Source organism: Lampetra fluviatilis, chromosome 4, assembly GCF_964198595.1.
Source record: "Lampetra fluviatilis chromosome 4, kcLamFluv1.1, whole genome shotgun sequence".
Taxonomy (NCBI): domain Eukaryota; kingdom Metazoa; phylum Chordata; class Hyperoartia; order Petromyzontiformes; family Petromyzontidae; genus Lampetra; species Lampetra fluviatilis.
Window position 1 is genome coordinate 2,695,264 of NC_136278.1, and position 19,378 is coordinate 2,714,641.

At 49.1% G+C, this 19,378-nt stretch overlaps 1 protein-coding gene across 13 annotated transcripts in view; it reads right to left on the reverse strand.

The window, feature by feature from the left end:
- Window positions 1-19,378, reverse strand: part of LOC144931478 (LIM domain-binding protein 2-like) — a 163,606-nt gene that overhangs the window by 85,537 nt on the left and 58,691 nt on the right. The window lies entirely within an intron of this gene.

Consider the following 19,378-nt stretch of genomic DNA (forward strand, 5'->3'; position numbering starts at 1 on the left):
AGCACGCTGGCCGATTTCTGTCCGGAAAAAAAGTCACCGTTTTGAAATTTTACGGACGATTCTGCAGGGCTCACGCACAACACGTGGTTGTGGGGGGGGGCGGAGGGGAAGAAAAAAAACCTACGCACTCTCGGACACCGATTCCCAGCTTCCACAGGCACATCAAAACGCAACTAAACCAACTCAACCAACACGACAGAAATGCATAAGCAAGTGGGTTATAATCAACTCCCTGTCCCACCGTCTGTGGACGGCACCTGGAAATGCCATAGTTTGCATCAATTTATGCCTCCGATATTGAAACTGGAACTGCTTTAAAATCGTGGCGGGTTTTTTTCTTCTTCCTCAGTCTCTCTCTCTCTCTGCTTTTTTTCAAACCGCCGGTGAAAGTTTTCCCTTTGCTCTTTCCCAGCTCCGAGTCGCCTAAATTATTCAGCAGCAGAGACAAAACCGAGACGTCACCATAAATGAAAAAGGGAAAGTACAAAAAAAATAAACAAAAGAAGGCGAGCAACACTGCAGGCACGCGGGCCAAAAAATCCCTGGTATTTCTCATCAAGCAGTCGCCCGCAGACACCCACCAAGACTGCCAATTAGCACTTAATGATGGCGATAACTCATTACTCTCTTCTCCACTGCCTGCCTGCCTGCGCTGCCGGCACTTTTTTTTTTTCCCGGCAAGGGCAAGCGCATGCGCTCGCTTGCTCGCAATCGCGCGTACACGTCTGCGCCCGCGCGCGCACGCGTGCGTGTGTGTGTGTGCACAACAGCGTTGCTTGTGAGCCGTGCTGTGGCGCAGTGGTTTTTCGCAGGTTTCTAAAGCCGCAAAACCGGCGGAGCCGAGTTCAATCCCCTGCCACTGCGAACGCCAGTGGCGAGGAGTGGGGGTGTCAAGATGAAGCCGATTTGGGCTTCCGCTCCGGGTGTTGAATCAGCCTTAAATGAATACTTCAGGCGGTGTGTGCAAATAGCAAAATTTGGGAGCCAATGGCAATGGCGAGTGACAAAAGGCACACTGTCACCCAGTGGGCCATGCCGTCCTTAATAGGTGCTCGCAGCTGTCTTCATGGCTATGGGGAGAAGCTTTGTTTCGCGTGCGACTGTGGGGGTTTGCCGTTTGTGTGATGTCGGGGAGAGCAGTGCATCGCACAGAAGTCCCCGCAAATCGTGGCCGTGCATACTAGCGGAAACTAGTATCTTGACTTGGCCTGGACCTCCACTGGGTTTACTTGGCCTCATGCGAGTAGCTAGTGCAGTCCATAAAAAAAGTGACCCAGGAAGTCAAAGACAACAACAATATTAGATTTAGATTTATTTCAGCAGGAAGGGCCCAATAAGCCGTTAGGCTCTATTTCGCGTGCGTCCTGCGACGGGTACAGATGTTCTCATAGACTATTATATATGATTTTATATTAAGCGGCGATATCCACAATGCCCGATCGTATGCACTACCACGGCGGTCTCAAAAGGCAGTCGCAAATAGAATCTGCACGAAACAATTCACACTGCTAACGGACGGCGGAGGCCCCATCATTGTCGTCGGTGTGTGCACGTGTTTTTTAGCATCCACTTTGGTGCGTGCAAATCATCCAAAGCTGCCACCACAACCGCTTGCTGATGAATGCGGGGGGGGGGGGTTATGGCGTGTCGTGCACCGCGGTCAAATATAAAAGATTATTTCCATTTACACGGCCATTTAGAAAACACCGAGGGTTCGCCCTGGACAATAATCATCACACACGCCGCCGCCGCCATAGCGCTGGGACGGCCGTAACCTTGCCTCTGAAATAACCGTGGAGAGTGCACCGCACAGTTCGTCGCGGCCAACTCCTTCCGCTCGACGCGCCCTGGCGAAGCGGGCCCAAGAGACCCCTACGCCCTCAACATCGTAGCGCTGCGACGCCTATTCCAGAAGGGGTTAAGGCAAAGGCTGTGGAATTAGGTGATGGCATCTGTGCACGTCCTGCCCGCGATATTATTACAGTGAGATTGGGGTTGGTGTCTTTAATAAGCCTTTGGGGAGCCGAAGGAGTTTTCACTGTTGATATCTCAACCCAAGCAACTCCATATATAACCAGACAAAATCGCGTTTACTTAACATACTCTCAGTTTCCCGTCGAGTAATACAAAACCTTTATCTAACATTGTTTTAAAGCCAATCTTTACCTTAACATTACTGTTTCTGCGATATAAAACGCCCGGATGAGATCCATGCACATACACGCCACTGCGTGTGTGCACATGGTATTATATTCCTTGGGAAAGTGCATGTTTATTATTCTATTTTTTTTTATCGACAACATTCAATTAAAAAATCCGCTCGCCACTTGCCGTTCAAGATTGGGTTTGTTTACTCAATGCAGACAAATAAATGGGCGCAAGAAATTAAACAAAGCTAATAAAAGCACACATGGGCCAAAAATGTTAGGATGACAGTTGCACTACAACCTTGTTCGTGTGCTCTGGTGTGGAAGAGTGGCATTGGTATGAAAATTAAATAAAGCAAAGAGGGGTGGGGGGGGACTTGGGGAGAGGGGGAGCACAAGGAGATGCTCAAAGGCAAGACGGGAGGAGCGGCTTGGCTCGCAAACGACTAAAATAACGACCGCGAGTAAATACACCGCAAGAGCCAAACATCGGGGGGGGGAAGGGGGGGAAACACGAAAAAGAAAACGACATAAATAATCAAAAGGACACAGACTTGAGACGGAAAAGTAGCAACAAAAGTAAAAAAGCAGGATAGAAAAATATGACGCGCATAAAGACATTAACAACGCAAGTAAAAGAGAAATACGACCGTTAAGCAGGAACGATGGAGGGGATGAGGAAGGAAAGAGAGGGCTGGGGGATGCTGGGTTCCTGGCGGCGGGGATGCAGGAGGACGTGAAAAGGAAAAGCTTCGGAGACAGAATCTTCGAGAAGAAACCCATGATTTAAAGCTTTCGTGACTGCAGGGATTCATCTTCTTGGTTCTTTCGGTAAAGTCATGTAGAATGAAAATAATAAAATAAAAAAAATAAAACATAATAAAATAATATAATTATATTATATTACTTTATTATATTATATATACTATTTTATTATATAATATTATTCTTTTCTTATGTTTTATTTTTATTATTTTATTATTTCCATTCTACGTGACTTTACCGAAAGAACCAAGAAGAAGAAACCCGTGGCTCAGAACTGAACCGTGGCCGTCTGCGTACGCGCCCGTGTGCCTCTCGACAATCTCCCATTGTCTGCATGTTGTCCATGGACTGTCCAGACGAGGCCTGTTAGCGAGCGCCTATCTGCAAGCCAGCAAGGGTGAGGAGCGCAGGTTCCTGGGAACAGCAACACGTCTGTTCAGCCGCAATTTTGTCACCTTCACGAAGATCAACCCGACACAACAGGTCCTTGTTTTTGGCCAAATAACCCAAGCAGAGGAATTACCACTTCCTATTTTTATTAGTATGTTTATCCCAGGAATTTTACTTATTATTTATTATTCTTTTACTTGTTTACCCAGGAAAGCCCCAGGAAGCTCCTGCCATGTTTTACGCAGCAGGGGGTGTAGATTGCTATCTATATTCCAATTGAGTCATGTGCAGGTAAAACAAAAAAAATTAATTTGTCCAAATTTTGACCATGATGCCAGCAACAACGATGGCCTACTCTCGCGAATGACCTCTCGGGATCCTTCAAGTACAGTGCGCGTTTCAGACGGCATGCATCTTTACGGTTATTACACCGGCAGTATTAACCAGGGCAGCCGCTGGATTTCACGCCATGAACCTCTGGCAAACAAGCTGCCAACGCGCCCCCATCGAGACGATAATAGCACACTGCACATCGCTTCCGCTCTGTCTCACAGATATGGGTGGGTGTACAGATGCACACACAAACGCACGCACACATACACAGACACATATCCCTGCTTTTGCTTGTATCATTATAACCGCAATGAGAAATTATATTTGTTATCAACGGGCCCTCTTGTGATTAAACAAAATTTGATTGATGGATAGATATGCATACACGTAAATGTATACGAGTATAGCCGGTGGTACAGAATCATAATTATCCCGTCAACTGCACACCAACTGTTGGCTTGTGGCCCAATGCCGACTTGTTTAGCCGATGCAGAACGCCATCCCCAGCTGAACACACGCGCTTTCAAAACAACGTCGGGCGTACAAAGGACATTAGTATTGTTATTACTGTATCATCAACATCAATCGTCGTATGTTGATGTATGCCTTGAAATATTTTTATACGTTCAAAATTTGGACCATCACACCAGCACACAATTGCCTAATCCAGTGAAAAACGCCACTGGGTCTTTAAAGTCCACTCCACGGCAGACGGGCAGCTTTGATGATGTCCTGCGGCGCTATCTGGACCAAGGCGGGATTCGAACTGCGATTCCTTGCAATCTGTCGCCCCAAAGGCAAGCTCGCTCGCTAACCATTATTTCTCTACAACTGCAAAGACAAAGACCCCCAGTATAGCCGTTAACAGACTGTTGGGTGCAAGTGCTGTTAGCGAGCACCAATGAAGGCCGGCACAGCATACGAGGGGGGGTAGGCGGCCAACACCACGCCGGCCACGTTTGTCTCCCGAGCGGAGAGGGTTCACAACATCGCACCAGGAACTCGCTTGAGGCCGATTCGACCTAGGGGAAGACCAAGCCCGTTTCAGATAATCGTCACTGGTGTTGGCCGTGAGCGGCAATCGAACTCGTGTTGCCGGGTTCGTAGCGTAGCCCGGCACAGTATACGAATACATCCACAAGACCCACCACACACAGCCAACACAGGCTGTTGGGGCAGGTTCTGTTAGTGAGCATCTGTTAAGACTTGCACAACACAGACAGCGTGGTGTGACCACCCTTATATCCCCCCAGTGCTGATGTTTACACACTACGCCTGGTACTCGTTTGAGGCCGAATGGACCGAGGGGACGGCCAGGATCAGTTCAGATATCGTACACCAAATGGATGTATAAAATGTTGGGGCAAGCCATGTTAGCAAGGCCCTATTAAGGCTGTCACAAGAGAGGAATATGTTCTGGGTCAAGCACCAAGCACAGCCATCCACCTTTGTCTCCCCAGAGCTGATGTTGACAGGGTACACTTCAGCGGTGGTGTGAGAAATGAATGCACGTGTGATATCTATCTTTTAGGTGAGTGTGTGTTGGTGTTCATATATATACACACTACAGACTGAAGGAACAAATTAAAACAAGGATCGTCTGGGTGGCCTTACAGACTAATGGGGCAAGCGTTGGTTGTGAGCACCCTAATAAGTCTGGCATGGTGTACGATCGGGGTGTTGCGGAAGATCACTACGCCAGCCCACCTTCATCTCCCCACTGCCACACCAGCTACTCATGTGAGGCCGAGTCAAACTGGAAGCAGCCCAAATGGAGGTTGAGATACCACCATCCACTGGTGTAACTCAAGTGGCTGCGTCCGCCGTAAGGAAGTGCACAACCACCGTGCCCCCCACTGCTCCCACATATATTACACGAGCAAGAGAAACATCCCCCAAATAGCCACACAGACTGTTGGGGCAAGTGCTGTTAGTGAGCGAATATTAAGGCCAAAACGTCGCACAAGGGGTGGGCCGTGGCTAGCGACAAGCCCAGCCACCTTTGTCTCTTCCGCGCTGTTGTTTATACACTGCACCAGAGCCGGTCCAGATAAGCGTCACCGGTGTTGGCCGTGAGCGGGAATTGAACTCGGGTGGCCGGGTTCGAAGCGCAGCGCGCTGACCGCTACACCACTGCTCCCTCCAAGAGCAGCAGACCCAGTTCAGCTATCACTCGCCACCGTTAGCCGTCCGCTGGGAGTCAAAACTCAGCTGACCAGGTTTGTAACACAGTCCGCTAACCACAGCACGATCACCCCCCCCCCCCCCTGCTATATCCGTATATATATGCACACATACAAGGGCACTACTTCTTGGCCATTATTTTGCTGGGGGAGAGGGGGAGGGGTGGAAATTAGTTGAGTGGGGGGGGGTGGTGAATAATGACCAGTTTATCCCGGTTGGACACAGTGCCCACGCCCAAACCGTGACGCGCACGGGGAGACCGAGCGGCAGTGCCTACCGTAGAGGCACAACCCGCTCTGATCCAAACCACATGCTAGAGCACCGCCAGGAGCGCGCACACGCAGCGGACCGCGGAGGCACCGGCATTCCATGGAGACGTGGAAATGGGAAATGGTGGGTGGGGTGGGGGGCTGGATGCTTGGAAGCAAGTTGGCGATCCGATAGGGGGGCACTTCTTTATTTGGATGTCATGAGGGGGGGGGGGGACAGGAAAAGCAAAGTCAGATTAAATCAAAGAACGATCTTTTTTTTCCATCTCGCCCTGCTTGTACTCTTTTTCGGTAAAACATTGGGGGAGGTGATATTGTGAAAATGGCAGCTGTGCACACGTCACTGTGCCTACGGACGCGAAGCCGACGGTGAATGAGTCGTTACGGTACTTGTTAGTTTAGGCAGTGTTACCTTTAATTTGTTTCTATTTTTTTATTTTAAACCCTTTAGTTGGCTGTGCAACCAACACTGCGCAGAGCAGCAGCAACAACAACAAGACAAATGCAAAACAGCTCCCTTTACTCAAACCCCAAGGGCAATTTGGGCACATGAAGGTTTGCTGGGGCTGCCGCCACAACCTCCAACTGCCTTTGTGCTCCCAGCACTGCCGATGATACGACCACCGCCTCACCCGGTATTCAGACAGTAGGGTAAACATCAATCGCATAAGATAATCACTTTGAAAAATAAAAATGTATCCAGAAGGCCGCTGCCAGACCTCTCCCCGCACCCGAAAAGCGAGATGACATCCGCTCCAACTCAAATCCATCCAATGGCTCCCCAACGCAATCCTGCAACAACTGCAAGTTGACCCTCGCAGTCTTCACGAGTCTCCATGGACTCGCTTCCCCTGCGCGTCGCTCACCCCCTCGATTCGCTCGTGCCAACCTTCAGATGCCCTCCGCGGAAACGAACAAGGCCCATCGGTAAACGTTCGCTCAACGGGCAGGTCAATCCTTCTCGGATGCTGCTCCCACTGTCCGGATGGTCCTTTCCACATTTTTGGCCATCCTCACTGCTAAGGCCACTCCCCCCGCCCCCACCCGCCAGTACAAATCTAGGCTCAAGAATTTTCCCTTCAGTCTTCATTTCCACTTCGACCATCGCATTGTCTCAGCTCCACCATGTGAAATTCCAAGCACAGTTCTCTGCCCCAATTTAGAACAACGAATAGAACTCCTTTCTTCAAACTCTCCAGATGGGTTATTTGTAAACTTGGGAAAGCGTTTGTATCATAAGTTGCTGATGTTCAGGCATCGCACCAGGTACTCGGTGGTGAGATGTAAACGATACCTCACCTGGTATACAAGAGGTCGTGGGTTCTATCCTGAACCTGACGCCTGCTGTATATTTGGAATTTGCGCGTCTCTCTCTCCCCGTGTTCGCGTGGATTTGACTCTGGGTCCTCTGGTTTTTCCCTCCACAATTCCAATCAACACGCATTTAGAGTATTCGGCTGCCGCTATAAATATCCACGTGATAAGCCACTTCGTTGAGCTGTAATTTGTGGTCATGCCGCTTCTGAAACCCGAGCTAAAGAGTTTGGTGGGCCGTATCTGGTCAAATAAAAATAGTTTAAGGCCGAGTCTACCTAGGGGAGGACTAAGACCATTTTAGATTATCACCACTGATGTTAGCCGTCACCGACAATTCAAACGCAGGAAGCCAAGATTATAGCGCATTGCGCTAAACACTGCGCCGCATTCCCCCACGACACCACATTACACTACATACGCTTCCGCTCACACACACACTCGCTGGTTGCGAGTGAAATTTCATAACGTGCACATTTTACATGGGATATCCTAATTACGCATCAGAAAATTTCGCTCCACGCACTCCAGGCCGGACATTCGCTCCGTGGTCCAAGGTGCAACATTTACAGAGACGTCGGAAATAAACAAAGCGGTTCAGGCAGGCCATGCATTCACTTTGGGAATCAAGGCCCATCCTTCCTTTTCAAAAATACAAGTCAGCAGTTTACTTCCTTCATTACTATTTTCTTATCCATCCCGCCTTGATTTTTCTTTCTCCCCCCTTTCGCTCGTGCAGCTCCAGCTCGCCTCCTGAAGCAGCTATATAAATACCGCACGTCCATTACGACTGTTTTACGCCGTTGTACAGGAAACTGTTAAACGCCCCAGCGAAATATGCACAGCCTCCTCTCCCCCCAAGCCGCCCCCCCATCCCCCCCATGGAATCGATTCACCATCACGCTGGTGCCAGGCAGTCTGGGAGTCCGACTGCCGCTGGGGACTTCGCTGAGGCCCCAAAGCCGCCGCCGCCGCCATCCCCGGCTCCCCCACCCCCACGGCCGACAGACCGACCCCCTCTCCTTATCCCAGAGACTCCCTTTCCATCCTCCCATCCCCCCCCCACACCAACACGCAGCAGCCTCCCCTTCCAAACCGCTACCATCACGGCTCCCTCCCTCCCTTCCCCCTGGAGCCCTCCCTACCCTGCACCCAGCTGCGAGCCCAACCTCCCACACTCCCGCTCGCTCCACTCTTGAAGCCCGTGCGTGCGTTGTGCGCGGATGCGTGAGCGCGCAAACGCTTGCACACGGATGCAGGGCGCGCGTGCACTCACGATGCAACCCCACGCACTTCGCAAGGGCTCCTTGCAAGAGCAATTGCCCAAGACTATGCGCGTGCGTGTGCCATCGCGCGCACGCGCGTGCACACACGGGGTCCGCGTAACGCACACATAGGCGTTGCGTTTCTTTTCATCACCCAAAAAATGTGAAAGTAAATTTTCACAATGTTAAAATTAAGAAATGCATAAAAATTACGAATGCACGAATATGCAAAAGAAACGCATGATTACCTAATATGAAAAGTGTAATAATTGGCCACAAGATCATTTTTCAGATAAGTCACTTTCTCCTGCGCGCTTGCATGTATTTCTTTTTTTTGCAGTTAATTTACCGCATCCAAATTAAGATGTTTTTGAAAGGTACAATGAACATTAGATTTTATGTCTGAACCTAAACAAATTACAATAATTAAAACATTAGGAATAGCTTCCGAGCAGTGGGATCCCTGGTACCATGCTGGGCTCACGTTCTGGCAAGAGCCAGGCGATGTTATTTAGCCACCACTTCTCATCCGCAAGATTTAGGGGCTTGTAACCCAGGCCCCCTTCAGCCCATCGACATTCCCACCCGTGCGAGTGTGCTCACGTGTGCGTCGCCCTCATCACGGGCTCCAAAGCACCCCGGTCGTCTCCTGCGTCCTCTCCCCCTCCCCCCCCTCTGTGTGTCGATGCCTCGGTCGCCCTTCCTCCGTCTCTCACGGTAATGTAGCCCATTTCGTAAGCACGATCTCGTTGTGCATCCCCCCCCCCTCGTTCCGAGACCACTCCCCGTGACCCCCAAACCGCATCCTGTTCATCCGGGCATCCCGCACAACCAGTCCTCGTGGGCAACGGCAACTGTCCTCCACGTAGCGCCACCGCCAATCCCTGGCCGACTCAAGCCGCGACCGAACGGCCTTTCGTCGCGCGGCCATCGGATCGCCGCAGTCCGTCGTGAAGCGGCCACACGCGAGCACCGTTCCTCGGCTCGCGTGCGCCGCGTGCGCGTGTGCCCTCTCCCCATCCCGCACATGCACACGCCGCAAGCGCGCACCGGTCAGTCCCCTCGTGTGCACCCAAACCATCCTCCCATCTCCCACCACGAGCGCCTCTCGCTCGCACGCACCCCCCACCGCTCGCAATTTCCCCCACGGCATCCACCCCTGTCCCAACAGTGCGCGCGAGGGACCGCTCGCTCCGCACATAGCCCAAGGGCCTCTCTCGCCCGGCCCCGCTCACCCCCGCCGCCCCGACATCACCCCCCTTCCCGGCCGCCCCAACGCTCGCATCCTTTGCCCGTGGGCCCGCCTTCCCACAACCCCCTTTTTCTCTCGCGCCCCACCAGTCCCCGGGGTGCCCTCCCTTCTCCATCTGCCCACCCGCCGACCCCCCCAACTCCACGGGGGCCCCGAGAGAGAGGGAGGGAGAGCGAGCTCCTTGCTCCCACAGGAGCAGGGTGATAAACGTCTATCGATTCCGCAGCGTTGTCATGCGAATTGTCAGAATTGACAGAACGCTCTGTTACAGCATTGGTAACGGATCTGCTTCTCTGTCTGCATGTTTTTTTTTGTGCAATGACACGCAGGCCGTCATGTGGCACAACACGGCCGGGCAAGAAAAACTGCGCCCAAAATATATCGTGTACGCGTGTACAGGATACGTGAGGGCGGAGAAGTGGCACAGGTTCAAGGTACCACCGTTATGAATCTGGCGACCCGAGTTGGATTCCCGGCCGCCACCAACATCAGCGAAGAGTGACATCGGAAGCACTCCTGGATGCCCCCAGGCCCAGCCCCCCCTTCACCAACCCACGCTGACCAGCACAGTGAAGTATGGTCAATCACTCTCCCATGACCAACATGGCATGGGGGAGGCCCTCATCCAGCAGTGGATTGACAACTGGGTGCCTGCCGTCCGCTTCACCAATCCGCAATGACCAGCACGGTGAAGTATGGTCAACCGGGTGGGAAACGGCGTGAAGCGGCCTTCATCCAACAGTGGATTCACAAAGGCCCATGATAATAAACACTCTATAAATGTGTAAGCTGCCAACTTCTGTTATAAGTGCTTTAAATAGCGATTAGGGTGAATGTAAGTGCTTGCTGTGAAAGTTGTCTCCTTATTTATTTATCAAGCACTGGGTTTGGGAAAAATTATACGATTGGCACTGCACCGCAAACACCACAATACCTCTTGCACTGAAACATTTGTCCAATATAAACGTGCAAAACACGTGGCTATATAAATGTGCATCAACACCGTAAGAGTGGTTATAAATACGATTTTAAACTGCGAATGCACACAAGGGTGGGCAACGACATGTGACAAGACAAAGATCCCTGTATAGACATAAAATCATGTTGGGGCAAGTGCTGTTAGTGAGCACCTATGAAGGCTGGCAAGACACACAAAAGAATGGGTGGCCAACACCACGCCCGGCCACCTTTATCTCCCAAGTGCTGATGTTTACACACCGCAACAAGTACTAATTTTAGGCCCAGTCGACCTAGAGGAGGCCCAGGACCAGTTTAGATATTAATCACCGATGTTGGCTGCGTCACCGGGTTTGCAGCGCAGTGCGCCAACCGCTTGCACGACCGCTCACCACACCAACACAAACAAAGACAAAGATCCCCCGTATAGCTGTAACAGGCTGTTGGGGCAAGTTCGGTGAGCAAGAACCTCTAAAGGCCGGCATGGCACACAAGAGGGTGGGTGACCAACACCACACCCGGGCCGCCTTTGTCTCCCTAGTGGCGATGTTTACACATCGCACCAGGTACTCATTTGAGGCCGAGTCGACCGAGGGGAGGCCCACCAGTTCAGATAATCGTCACCTGGTGTTGGCCGTGAGCGGCAATCGAACTCCGGTCGCGGGGGATCACAGCGCAGCGCGCTAACCGCTGTAGCCCACACCGAGACGCGCACACACACACACGCGTGTAATCCCTGTGTCAAGGTTAACGTAACATCGGTATCTCACGAGCGGGCTGCCATGTGTCAGTCAAGTGTTGGTTATCTGAAACGCGCTAACAACCCTATCGGTGTTTGATCCACAGCATACAGAAGCACAACAACCCTTTTATATTAATCGTATTTTATAAATACTTGCAATATGGCATTCGTTATAACTCTAGACCCTGGATAGTAAGCACACACACCCCTTTGGAAGTAAGCACGAGGATGTTTATATCCGAAGTTGTATGCTTGTATCAAAAGTTGCCCTCTACTTTGCCCCAACACCCCACCAACAATGTAATGGAAACGTGTGTTGTTTATATCAGAACTTTGCTTATATACGGTGTGCTTATATGCAGCTTGTGCTGTACTGGAAAATCATCATCATCACCACCACCAGCAGCAGCCACGGTCAATGCCGTACTGGATCTAGGCCTCCGCAAGCCGCCGCCACCACCACCGCCACCACCACCTCGTACAATCCTGCGATGGAATAATCCACCCAGCAAACTGCACACAAACCGATTTCATCGTTGGAAATATTTAGGGAATCCAATCGTTGCGTAAAGCACCGGGGCAAAAAAATATATAATAAAAGGAGCAGCTATCAAATTGAATTCTTGCTTGATTGACCGCGGGTTTTTTTTTATGCATTAGGTTAACATTAACAAGTGTTTAAAAGTTAGTGTATGTACTGTATGTAATTAAATTGCCAGGCTGAAGCTGTAACAATTGTGGTTAATTCTGACGGGGATTGCATTTGACACTTTAAAGTGGGTTCGGCGAGTTACAGTTTCATACGCGACACAGGGGTTCCGTTTGTATTTGCAACCATGCGAAATTCAACATGACAATTTTATGTAGCTAATGCAAATTCAAATAATGCAAAAATATATATTCTATTACAAGGACGGGGTCATTAAGGGCAAATAAAAACTATGACCAAGCCATGAGCGTGTGACAAAATTAAGGGTGGGGTTTCTGGTTTATTTATTTTTTACGACATTTCCTATTTAAGATGCATGAGAAAAATTATTTTCACGGCGGTGAATTGAATGCATTTCTTACGCAAGAAAACAGGCCACATCACCGCTACACTTCCAAATTAATTTATCATTTTACTTTCTTCGACAAGAAAAAAAACATCAATAGGCTCTGCAGGTAGAATATAACAAACAACCACTAAAGTGCTTCTCGTCCAATTCTTTTTTTAACTTAAAAAAAAAATCTTGCCATCTGAACGCGGAGTGCACAACTCACGGCAGCAGCATCCCCTCCCATGTCAGACATGGATTTACACCACTCTTGACAAGAAAGTCTGGCGCGCATGTGCGGGAGCGTGCGAGCGTGCAATTGTCCATTCGCACGCTCTTCACATTGGCGATGCCAGCACGTGCCCCCTCCGTGCAAGGTGGCAGAGAAGGTGGACGGCACCGCAGCACGGACTCCTCATCTTCATACCACCCTGCCTGCCCCCCTCCTATTCCATCGCATCGCCAACCCCGCAAATCGATGCCCATCGCCGTGGCAAGAAAAAGCTGCAAGCCGCCTCCGCGTACTGGCGATGGGGGTCACGAGCGTGTCACGGTGCGGGCGATGGGATTTACACGCAAGGGTCACCGTGTGGGCTGCGCGCTTGCCACCGTCGGTCGATTGAGACCGGTGTTTTGTCCACGCTACCCGTCCCGTGTCACTCCCCATAAGTACGCTCTCTATTAATACCACAGGGGGAAGAAACGGAAGCAGCGGTGTAAAGGTTAAAGATTCTACTTTAAAGGCACTTTCAGAAAGTTTAGACTTAACATGTCAAAGCTTTTGGGAGACATGTGCACACTCTATATAATTTTTAAATCAGGCTGTAGCGCCACAGTCAATTTAGCAGCCTCCGATGGAGCAAGGCTACTGGGTCAGGAAACCCTGCCATGCGACGAATTCAAATAACAAGCGGAAAATTATATTTACGCGATCGAACCCAAAATACCTTTATTATGGATATTGGTCGCGAAAGCCTACGTGTTAAACTAACATTCTGTTGTCAAACATGAACCGTACAGAAAAATGCACTCAATGCAGGCCACAGGTTGCTTGTCATTAGAAGAAATAATTTACGCCAACTTTAATGAAAACTAAACAACCATCAGCTATCCGGCATGTATATACAGTGTACTCTTAGACAGAGCAGGAAAAAAAATTCGAGGGCGAGCGGTGCTCCAATATTCTTAAGAAAAGTCTCCCCGGTGTGCCATACTGTACATTACCGAGCGACAGACTCAAACATTGAAGGGAGATATACGGCTCCTTTCTGGGAAGTGAGTTACTGGCCCCACTAAATATAGGCTTCTGTGTCCAACATTCAAACTTTCATAAATCCATACCTTTTATCGATAAACTCCCCAACGGTAAATCACGCACTCTGCCAGGCAGCGTGCTCTGGAAGGACAAATGTCTGATTAAATTCACTATCTGGCATATCCGTGGATCGGACAGACAAAACCGTCCCCCCCGCGTCTGCCAACGCTCTCCCCTGTCGTACGAACGCACGGCGAAGACCGCCTGGCCGACTGCAAGCCCCAGCAAAACGAAACCGACCACCCCTCCCGACCCCCCTTCTTCAAGATGCGCACACTCCTAACGAACGCAGTTAATTAGACACCAGCGTAAACAGAGAAATTAATTAATTAGCGGCGTTAAACAGCACATACCACGGCACGTGCGACAACCGGCTAACGAATCGCAGACCGCATTTACAGACGCATCATATAATCTGGCGTGCAATGTCCTGTTCATGAAAAATAACTTCATTAGACTCGTGATGATCGTTTCTCGGCACTTCACGATGGATTCATGTGAGCGAGAATGGCGTGAATCACAAGAGGCCCAAAAAAAGCACACGGAACAACACTTGCACCCCCCCTCCCACTGCCCGTGGCCCAGCCGCTCAGCCCAGCTCCTCGGCGCCCGTACCTCCGCCGCGTCGCGAACCTTCAGCCTCGTGTCCTCAAGATTTTTGCCGACTTTGCCATCCACCGCGCCGGCATCCCTCGCCTTCATCACCACACCTCCGACCAAACGTCACTTAGCTCCTCCCATTACGGCACTGGCGAGCACGACCATCGACCGCGTCCAGCTCAACCACTGAACACCACGCGGCATCTCGCGTGCTGCGGTCCGCCCTCGGACAACCATCGACCAATCTTGCGCAACGCAGTCGTACACAGACAGACGTCAACCGTTCAAGATGAAATGCAAACTCCTGACGATTAGTGTTCATCTCAATGCAAAGGGGCAACAAAATCAGCAACCACCACAATGCGAGAACATCGCCACACACACAGAGATCAGGCGCTGAAAATCAAATACATTTATTTTAACAGTTTGTTTAATTTGTGTTTTTACTGTGTATCCTTCATCATCCGTTTAATCACTGCGTTTGTATTGCGTGTTTATTTTGACTCAGGTCGATGCAAACAAGACAATGGTATTTTCAGGTGACTCCGAAACTAGCTTGAAATAAAGGTATTGTTCCGTATCCGTCTGTCTGTCGAACTCTTAATCATTAACTTTCACCATGACACAACCAACACACAACCACTCCTAAACCAACTTACGTACATTACAGCACGCATCCACTCAACCAGGTCACAACTGCACAGACAACCACCTGGGCCCAATACACAACCCCCATTTTTCTACCTCCCAGCCACCTACACCGCAAACGAGCCCTTCTTTTCCAACCACCACCACCACCCAACCTCCACCCACCACGGGCCCTCTCCCCCCACCACCCACCCGCTATGGAATTTGCCGAGCTGATGGCAAGGGTCGGTTTAAGCTATGCTGCCGGGATAATCCCAGTCATTCTCCACCACGTATTAACCGCATCTCCCAGCCGTACACAAAGCCAGCTTCAATGACAATAAATAAATAATACGAGTGAAATAAAACTAACAGATATACAACGTTACAAAAATCTACGTTGAAGACGGAACTTCACAGTTGCTTGATGAAACCTTCAACGAAATGTGTTTATTTCACACAAGCTTCTGGCAAGTAAAGGATATGGAACAAAACTCACGCATTAATTTAGGTGCAAAGCACAGGAAGATGTTAAACGATAAAATTTCTGAAAAACTAAAAAATGTAACATTTACATTAATTAAATTTAGGTCCGCGTGTAATTATTAAGACTACGTGAACGTTTTTTCGCGAACAGAAAATAAAAAAATGTTTAAGTGCAGTGCGATAATTACGAATCAATATTCTAATAAAGGTTCCCTCAGTGTTGAAGATAACTGGAAAAGTAATAATAGAAACACTAAAGCTAAAAAACAAAACAGCTAAATTACCTACATTTTATTAGCAAATTTAAAAATATTAAACCCTCTTTGTATTTATTTAATACACCATCATGCGTGTGTTTACAGTACAGACACACACACTCTGTACACATTTATATATATATATACATATATCTATATACAAACTTTAAAGAAGCTAAAAACATGAACATGTTGACAATCATAGTCTAGTTATACCAATATAATACATTGTTGAATCAAACCACGTGTCATTAAAAGTCAATCAGCTATGCCTAGTCACTGACCGCAAGAATACAGCGATATGTAAATTAGGCGCATTAAAATAACAAATATATACCTGCACACAGGGCAGCACACATGGAGCTAATAAAACTCATCGCTTCACCGTCCTCTGCGTCCGTATCGATGGCTGGGCCCACAATCCCCTGTGCCGGGCCAGAGGTTCGAAACGGGAGAGCGGTTTTCACGCGACAGACCTTTTGCCAGAGACAGGCCACCCCAGTAATCACCAGAGCTGCGGCATTAGGCCCCTCATGCATATGGAGCAGATGCTAATCGTGGCTCAGGCGGTGAGAATTAGTTCTGATGCAGGTCGACTGCGGTGGCGATGGTGAGTGCGGCATCGCACGGAAGTCGGGGGGGGGGGGGCACTCGGCCTTGTTGAATTTTTGCTTTCGATAACATAAAAATTGACACAAAAATAAATTGTCATCACCGTACAATGCCGTTTAGTCCCAAAAAAGTGCCGGTATAAATATGCGCGATCGTACACTTACTATTACACTTTCAGCTGACGCGGATGCACACAGAAGGTGATTTTTTTTAAGTTTCCCTCTGCTATATAATTTTTTTTCTCCCACGTATCGTTTTCAATTTCTCTGTGCAGTGAAAAGAATCAATTCTTAATGAACAACTTTGCATGGTTCGGAGCCTGTAATCTCTGTCATAGCAAACCAAAAAAGTTCAGCACAGGAAGAAATATTTTGACTGTCTTTAAAATAAATTCGAATCACGTCATTTACTAACCATTTAAATGACATCAACATGATCATGAGCACTGCAAAATACAAAGGGACATGTTCGGTAAACGAACACACAGACGGCCGTGACGATATACATTATTTAGATAGTGCATTTAAGCAATCTATATTTTTGTAATTGTGTAAATATCATATGTTAGCAATTTCAATTGAAGGTGGTGTTGAATTTATAAAAAAAATTTTGCCTACATGCAAGTATGTTGAAAACACCTCAAATAGCAAAATGATGCCCAGTTAACATACAGTTGTGTGTGACAAAGTAAAAAAAAATCCCAAGTTAAACACATGTAGGTGTGCTTTCTATGGCTCCCCCAGCTCCTTCTTAGAAGTTTTAAGGAGACATCAATCAATACAATCGGACAGGGGCCCTGTTGGTTATTCAATATCGCGCCGACATCTTCCCCGCTGAGCCACAGCTGACCGTGGCTGCTGCGTCGCGAATGGTAATCAATTTTTCCATTGATCAGCTTTCCATGCAGCTCAATTCGCATCCGCAACACAAGGCGTTGCATGCGAGCATGTGTGTGGGTGCGCGCCACGGTGGGAGACGGGAGAGGTGGAAGGGGTGAGGGGAAAATGCCATCACAGAGAAGGTTCGGCCTTTAGGAGGCTCCCTGCACACCAGAGGTCGCAACCGGGTACCCGATACCCGTACCCTACCCGATACCCGGCTACCCGTACCCGGCCGGGTACAGGTACCCGTTTGCAACCCTGGTGCGGCCGGGTACGGGTACGAGTAGACCGTGAGTCACTGGTGAGTAACTGTTTGTCACTCATTTCCCAACGTCTTGTCTCTTCTCACAATTCAAGTTCCTAGAATCAACCCACCCGCGCCTGCAACATGGCTTCATCCCAGAGGTCGCAATCAGGTACCCGATACCCGTACCCTACCCGTACCCGGTACGGGTACGGCCGGGTAAGGGTATGGGTATCCGTTTGCGACCCTGGTGCGGCCGGGTACGGGTAAGCAATCAAAACCCGTTTGCGACGTCTGCTGCACACCTCCCTGCCGCCTTTGCCCACCTGGAGGAGATCGCCTGACCGTGCGCTCAAACCGGACCACGGAGACGACCCCCGAGTCTTCCAGAGTCGCTCGTTTGGGCCAGATTATCGCGCGGTGCAAATGCAACGCAATCGATTGAAATCGCCGTCGAAGAGCGAGTATGTTGAAAACACCGTTCATTGCCTTGTTCAACCACCAAGAACGATGAACATCCGTTGTACATAATACCAGATTTGTGATTTACGTGTAGCAAGGTTAAGCACTGCGGCATAAATTGGAAGTGAAATTAGCTTCGCAATGTTCAAATGCTGGCGCAATCAATATTTTCTTTAAATCGATGAACGAAATGAAATTGCAATATATTGTAAGAATTATGTGTAACAAAAACTTTGCTCTATACAGACAATACATAGCAACGGTATATACAATAATTCTAAATTGTCATTAATGACTGCGTATTGTACAGGAGAGGAAAGGCTGCGAAAACTGCAGGCGAAACGGGCAATGCAGCGGTGTTCGTCTGCTGCGGGTCGTTCGTCCGCGACCTCCGCTGAGAAGAGCCAGACCCAAGGAGAGTAACCCCGGCGCAAATAAAGAGCAAATTACTTCATCGTCAATGGCAGGGCGGTGAGTAAAAATTGATTATGCTACAAAATTAGAAATTAGTTTGTTCATTACATTCAAATTGTTTATTATCATAATTATGCGGATTATTGACATATTGGCAGCGGTCTGTTGTACACGCGAACGCTTAATTGTGTCAACACGCTAAGTACGTTCGCAGGCCTTAGTGTCAACAGTTCAATCCGCAGGCATTCCTGTAACAAGACGAAGAGGGGGGGGCGACGTTTCCTCCTTTTTCTAATTGGACAAATACATTAATAAAGCGTAAAGTCGCGGAAAAACAAGGAGACGTCCCCCAAGCGGAAAAGAGACATTGATTTATGTGGGATAACGTCAGGGGATGAAAATCAAACACGAGGGAATTTAAGGGTAAAGGAATAACCAAAAAAACCCGCCTGGTTACCACGATGTCGCAAAACTTTAAATAACCGAGTGTTGCTAACAACACTTTGTGAAAAATGCAAGTAAATAAACACTCCTAAATGAAGCTCAAAATGAAAGTGGTGGATTTTTTGTTTTCCAAGGGAAACACACTTCTCTACGAAATCAATCAGCAGACCTCAGCGGAACAGAGAGAGAGAGACACGCAGACTTGAGAAGAAAGAATGAGCAAGTGGTGGCCACACGAAGCCACCAAAGGCCAGAAGGCAGAAGAGGCTTACGAATGTGGCAAGAGAGAGAGAGGCAAGCGAGCGAGCGAGAGAGCCGGACGAGGCAGAGAGAGGCTGGCGCAAATCTTTCCTCCGCGCGACCCCAATACACGGACAGCAT